At 48.2% G+C, this 7500-nt stretch overlaps 1 protein-coding gene across 1 annotated transcript in view; it reads left to right on the top strand.

The window, feature by feature from the left end:
- LOC308089144 (uncharacterized protein) overlaps nt 1–7500 on the top strand; it is a gene marked incomplete at its 3' end in the record, with an annotated part of 19574 nt that overhangs the window by 2725 nt on the left and 9349 nt on the right. Inside the window, exons 2-3 of the mRNA XM_080433712.1 lie at nt 3721–3804; nt 4112–4172. The remainder of the gene's footprint in view (nt 1–3720; nt 3805–4111; nt 4173–7500) is intronic.

The following is a 7500-nucleotide window of genomic DNA, read 5'->3' as shown; positions in this document are numbered from 1 at the left end:
CGCCTGGTGGCCGGGCTAACCACGGAGCCCGGCCGGGCACAGCCCGAAGAAGGAACGTGGGCAGATCTTCGCCGCCACGTGGGCCCACCACCCGCGATCGGAACCAGTGGGGTCGGGTGCACTGTCAGATGGGTGGCAGTGACAGCAGAGGTTCCAGACGGACCAATCAGGGGCAGCAGAGGCTGACTTTTGGGACGTGGAACGTAACTACGCTGGTGGGGAAGGAGCCTGAGCTGGTGCGGGAGGCAGAGCGCTACCGGTTAGACCTGGTGGGGCTTGCCTCCACACATAGCAAGGACTCTGGAACCAAACTCCTGGACAAGGGGTGGACCTTGTTTTATTCTGGAGTTGCTCAGGGTGTGAGGTCTCAGGCGGGTGTGGGGATACTCACAAGCCCCCGGTTGAGTGCCATCACGTTGGGGTTCACCCCGGTGGACAAGAGAGTCGCCTCCCTCCGCCTAAGGGTTGATGGGGGGAAAACTCTGACTGTTGTCTGTGCGTACGCGCCAAACAAGAGTTCAGAGTATTCGGCCTTTTTGGATACCCTGCATGGGGTCCTGCATGGGGCTCCGGTGGGGGATTCCATAGTCTTGCTGGGGGACAACGCACACGTGGGCAATGACGGGGATACTTGGACTGGCGTGATTGGGAGGAACGGTCTCCCTGATCTGAACCTGAGTGGTGGCTTGTTATTGGATTTCTGTGCTAGTCATGGACTGACAATAACAAACACCATGTTCAAACATAAGGATGCTCATAAGTGTACTTGGTACCAGAGTACCCTAGGCCAAAGATCAATGATCGATTTTGTAATCGTATCAGCTGATCTGAGGCCGCATGTTCTGGACACTCGGGTGAAGAGAGGGGCGGAACTGTCAACTGATCACCATCTGGTGGTGAGTTGGTTCAGATGGCGGGGGAAGCCTCTGGACAGACCTGGCAAACCCAAGCGTGTAGTGCGGGTGAACTGGGAACGTTTGGAGGAGACCTCTGTTCGGAAGGAATTTAACTCCCACCTCCGGCGGGACTTCTCTGGCATCCCTGTGGAGGTTGGGGGCATTGAACAGGAATGGGCAATGTTCAAAGCCTCTATTGCTAAAGCTGCGGCTGTGAGCTGTGGTCAGAAGGTCTTAGGTGCCTCAAGGGGCGGTAACCCTCGAACACCCTGGTGGACAGCGGTGGTCAGGGAAGCCGTCCGACTGAAGAAGGAGGCCTATCGGGGTATGATATCCCAGGGGACTCCAGAGGCAGTTGCAAGGTACCGACAGGCCCGAAGGGCAGCAGCCACAGCTGTGACGGAGGCTAAGCAGCGGGTGTGGGAGGAGTTCGGGGAATCCATGGAGAAGGACTTTCGGGCGGCACCAAAGTTGTTCTGGACGACCATACGGCACCTCAGGAGGGGAAAGCGGGGAACCATCCAAGCTGTATACAGCAAGGATGGGGCTCTGCTGACTTCAAGTGAGGAAGTCGTAGGGAGGTGGAAGGAACACTTTGAGGAACTCCTAAACCCAATGACATCAGACCCACCCTCCCTGACAGGAGCAGAGCCTGAGGATGATGGGGGATCGGCGTCAATCTCCCGGAAGGAAGTCACTGAGGTAGTTAAACAACTCCACAGTGGCAAAGCTCCGGGGGTTGATGAGATTCGTCCAGAAATGCTGAAGGCTCTGGGTGTTGAGGGGCTGTCTTGGTTGATACGTCTTTGCAACATCGCGTGGAAGTCTGGGACAGTACCGAGGGAGTGGCAGACTGGGGTGGTGGTCCCACTTTTCAAAAAGGGGGACCAGAGGTTGTGTGCCAATTACAGAGGTATCACATTTCTCAGCCTCCCTGGGAAAGTTTATGCCAAGGTACTGGAAAGGAGGGTCCGGCCGATAGTCGAACCTCAGATTCAAGAGGAGCAATGTGGTTTCCGTCCTGGTCGTGGAACAACTGACCAACTCTTTACTCTGGCAGGGATCCTGGAGAGGGCCTGGGAGTATGCATATCCGGTCTACATGTGTTTTGTGGATTTGGAGAAGGCATATGACCGCGTCCCCCGGGAGTTTCTGTGGGAGGTGCTGCGGGAATATGGGGTGAGGGGGACCTTGTTGAGGGCCATCCAATCTCTGTACGCCCAAAGCGAGAGCTGTGTCCGTGTGCTCGGCAGTAAGTCGGATTATTTTCCAGTGGGGGTTGGTCTCAGACAGGGCTGCGCCTTGTCACCTATCCTGTTTGTGATTTTCATGGACAGGATCTCGAGGCGAAGTCGTGGCGGAGAGGGTATACGGTTCGGTGAGCTAAGGGTTGCGTCACTGCTTTTTGCGGATGATGTGGTCCTGATGGCACCATCGGTCCGGGACCTTCAGCTCTCACTGGATCGGTTCGCAGTCGAGTGTGCGTCGGCTGGGATGAAAATCAGCATCTCCAAATCTGAGGCCATGGTTCTCAGCAGGAAACCGGTGGAGTGTGCAGTCCGGGTAGGGAATGAGGCTTTGCCCCAGGTGAAGGAGTTTAAGTATCTCGGGGTCTTGTTCACGAGTGAGGGGAGGACGGAGCAGGAGATCAGCCGGAGAATCGGAGCAGCAGGAGCGGTATTGCAGTCGCTGTACCGCACTGTGGTGACGAAAAGAGAGCTGAGCCAGAAGGCAAAGCTCTCGGTCTTCCGAGCAATCTTCGTTCCTACTCTCACCTATGGTCATGAAGTGTGGGTCATGACCGAAAGAATAAGGTCGCGGGTACAAGCGGCCGAAATGAGTTTTCTCAGACGGGTGGCTGGCATCTCCCTTAGAGATAGGGTGAGAAGTTCGGTCACCCGGGAGAGACTCGGAGTAGAGTCGCTGCTCCTTCGCTTGGAAAGGAGCCAGCTTAGGTGGTTCGGGCATCTAGTACGGATGCCTCCCGAGCGTCTCCCTAGGGAGGTCCTCGCTGCACGTCCCACTGGGAGGAGACCCCGGGGCAGACCAAGGACCAGATGGGCGGATTACATCTCCACACTGGCCTGGGAACGCCTCGGGATCCCCCAGGAGGAAGTTGCTAATGTTGCTCAGGAGAGGAAGGTCTGGAGCTCTCTGCTGGAACTGTTGCCCCCGCGACCCGACTCCGGATAAGCGGTTGAAGATGGATGAATGGATAAAAAAAAGTTAAGAATGTATTATACATCCCAGATAAACATACATTTAAGAATGTGCTGATTTATCTGTGTTGTGTTTCACTGATTGATCTGCAATAAACCAGTGGTTCTCAACCTTTTCAAACCACGACCCCCCAAAATAATCTTATTTGAACTGGGGACCCCCTAAAATGATCATATTTGAACTGAGGACCCCCCAAAATAATCATATTTGAACTCAGGACCCCCCAAAATAATCATATTTGAACTGGGGACCCCCCAAAATAATCATATTTGAACTGGGGACCCCCCAACATAATCATATTTGAACTTTTTAGTATAGTTTGTTGATTACTTATGAAGCAGCAGCTATATACTGTTCATGATATGTGCAATAATCCAGACTGTCGTCTTTCTGGAAACAGATGATGTAACATCGTATCTTTAATCTGATTGGCTGATTATTCTAAACTACAGAACGAGTCCTCCTTCATTCTCTTTCAGACTCCAGAACTTCTCTTTCAGTAAACATCTGTTTATTCTGATCTGTTTATTCTGATCTGTTTATTCTGATCTGTTTATTCTGATCTGTTTATTCTCATCTGTTTATTCTCATCTATTAAATTCAGTTCAGTTTTGATCAGTGATGATAAAGATTACAGCCACCCTCCTCATCCTCTCCTCTGTACTTCATGTCAAAGCGATCACAGGAAGTAAGTACATTATATTTATGTTATTATATAATATATACATTTATATCTACTGTTATTAATATAAAAACAAATATGAACAATGCACACTACAAACAAATGACGCACACACACGCACACACACACACACACACACACACACACACACACACACACACACACACACACACACACACACACGCACACAATTTTAATAAAAGTGGTGAAAGTGAAGATTTTAAGAAATGTATAGTAATTCTGAGAAACTTTGTAACAAGCAAATAAAAATCTCTCTCTCTCTCTCTCTCTCTCTATTGATGTTTAATAAAAGAATAATTCTGATTGGCTGCTGAGTGAATCAGGAAGTGAAATTCCAGTCAGAAGCTTCAGTGGTGAGTTCAACCACCCACACGCGTGCGCGCGCGCACACACACACACACACACACACACACACACACACACACACACACACACACACACACACACACACACACACACACACACACACACACACACACACACACACACACACACACACTCACCCCTCTGAAGTAACACTTTGATCACATGACATGATGGTATCATCAGTGAGATGTAATGAGGCTTGGATCAGAGGAGCGTCTGTGAGTTCAGTTTACAGGTTCAGGTTCCCGGCTCTTCCTGGCTTCATAATTAAAGTGTCCTTGAGCAAGGCACTGAACCACGTCATTACAAAACCTCTTGTGCTATAACCACGCCCACTTCTGTGACGAAGGCGGAGCTACCTCTCAGCATCACATTCAACACATTCTAATACAGACTGAAACCAGGGTTGATTTAGTCGACTAAAACTATAACGAGAAATGTTGGTCGACTTTTTTTCACTGACGAAATCTAAATAAAAACTAAATAAAAACTAAGCTGTGATGACTAAAACTAAGACTAAATATATTGACAATTTCATCAACAAATAAAAACTAGACTAAAATGTTAGTGAGTGACTAGTGGAGAAGAGATCCAGTAGAACTAAAAGACAAGTCATTTTATGTTTGGTTGCGCTCAGGTGTTGCGCTCTGAAAATAGCCGATCTACAAGCTCACAACGCGTCGCAGCGCGACGCGTTGTGAGCTTGTAGATCTGCTTTTTTCAGCATGCAACCAAGTGTAAAATCAGCCATTACGACGCCATCAAGGCACCGCCAAAAAACATGTTAGTCGACTAAATGAAATGTAGATTTAGTCGACTAAAATCTTATGATATTTAGTCGACTAAAACTAGACTAAAGCTAAAACATTTCAGATGACTAAAATGTGACTCAAACTAAATATAATTTTATTCTAAAGACTATGACTAAAACTAAATGTAAATCAACACATCCTGAAACCTCATTGCAGCACCTGGTCTGGTGGCGTGCCTCACTAATCATTAGACTGACAACCCTAACCTCCTGGTATCGTTTCCCGCTGCCGACACTCTTTTTACAACCACTACTTGTTTTGCCGATTAACTCATTGACTGCCAGAGTTAAAACATCGTCTATAGCTGACCTACCGACCGACCGACTTTTTTAGCGGTGCCAGCCGCTCTACATTTGACCTTGTCTGTGTGTCCGTCCGTCCGTCTGTCCGTATGTTTGCGGACGGCAAAGATGCAACACATGCGGCACTTCAAGAAATGCGCACAAACACACACACAAGCCAGCACTGCACACGTGCGCGCGTGCGCACACAAACACACACACACGCGCGCGCGCGTGCACACGCACACGCACACAGAACATGCGGTCCTGCGAGGCGCACCATTGCAACACATGCGCCACTTAAAGACATGCACACACACACAAGCCAGCACTGCACATGTGCGCGGGCGACCAAATACACACACACGTAACATTCAGACTTGCGAGGCGCACCGTTGCAACACATGCGCCACTTAAAGACATGCACACACATGTGCAAGCCAGCACTGCACACGTGCGCGGGCGCACACAAACACACACGCGCGCGCGTAACATGCAGACCTGCGAGGTGCTCCGTTGCAACACATGCGCCACTTAAAGACATGCACACACACACAAGCCAGGACTGCACACATGCAAGCCAGGACTGTACACGCGCACACGCACACACACACACACACACACACACACACACACACACACACACACACACACACACACACACTCACCCCTCTGAAGTAACACTTTGATCACATGACATGATGGTATCATCAGTGAGATGTAATGAGGCTTGGATCAGAGGAGCGTCTGTGAGTTCAGTTTACAGGTTCAGGTTCCCGGCTCTTCCTGGCTTCATAATTAAAGTGTCCTTGAGCAAGGCACTGAACCGCGTCAATCCAAAACCTCTTGTGCTATAACCACGCCCACTTCTGTGAGGAAGGCGGAGCTGCCTCTCAGCATCACATTCAACACATTCTAATACAGACTGAAACCAGGGTTGATTTAGTCGACTAAAACTATGACGAGAAATGTTGGTCGACCTTTTTTCACTGACGAAATCTAAATAAAAACTAAATAAAAACTAAGCTGTGATGAAAACTAAGACTCAATATATTGACAATTTCATCAACAAATAAAAACTAGATTAAAATGTTAGTGAGTGACTAGTGGAGAAGAGATCCAGTAGAACTAAAAGACAAGTCATTTTATGTTTGGTTGCGGGTGTTGTGTTGTGCTCTGAAAATAGCTGATCTACGTCGACAAGCTCACAACGTGTCCCAGCGCGACGCGTTGTGAGCTTGTAGATCGCCTTGTAGTATTTGATATTTTCAGCATGCAACCAAGTGTAAAATCAGCCATTACGACGCCATCAAGGCACCGCCAAAATACGTTTTAGTCGACTAAATCAACTGTAGATTTAGTCGACTAAAACTAGACAAAAACTAAAACATTTCAGATGACTAAAATATGACTAAAACTAAATGTAATTTTATTCAAAAGACTATGACTAAAACTAAAGTAAAATCAACACAGCCTGAAACCTCATTACAGCACCTGGTCTGGTGGCATGCCTCACTAATCATTAAGGTGGCTCCAGACCAGACCGACTTTGGGCCGACTTGGCGTCGGGAAGCGTTGTATATAGTCGTCCAGTCGGTTAGGGGTCCGTCGGGTGGTCCGTCGGGACCTTTTCGGCCGACCCAGAGCCGACCGAACATGTTCAGTCCTTTGGCCGACCGGGGCCCGACTGGAGTAGCTACTGTATGTAGCAGAGACGAAGTGACAACAAAGGGCTGTCAGTGTTGCCAGATTATGTGAGAGAAACAAGCGACCATGTCTATGAAAACCTACATTCACTGTTTCTCGTTGTCGCTCCCAGAGAGAGAGATTGATTGATTTGACCTACTTTTGCGCTGTGGTGATGTAATTTATTGGGAGCAGGTGTGTAAGATTCCAATAGTATAAACATTTTAATTGGCTTTCATATACTCTTAATATATTTTTTTCAAATTAGATTTGGCCTTATAGATCGAAATGTGCTCAGTTTTGGCTATTTTCTGGGTGCTAATTTCAATAAATTAATTAATGTATTTAATTTTGATTATTCGAATAACCGTTTTAAAAAATGTTCTGTACACGTCAGCAGTGGTGGAAAAAGTACTCAAATGTTTTACTTGAGTAAAAGTATCAATGCAATCAGGGCAGGAATTTCACGGTGGCCATGGCCGTCTTTGCCCCTCTCATTGGCCGTGTGCCCCTCGAATAATGACATGCCTTCACGG

The sequence above is a fragment of the Gymnoscopelus braueri genome (genome assembly GCF_963280865.1).
Source record: "Gymnoscopelus braueri genome assembly, chromosome: 7".
Lineage (NCBI taxonomy): Eukaryota > Metazoa > Chordata > Actinopteri > Myctophiformes > Myctophidae > Gymnoscopelus > Gymnoscopelus braueri.
Note: the sequence above shows the minus strand (reverse complement) of the source record. Positions and strands in the feature narration are given on the sequence as shown.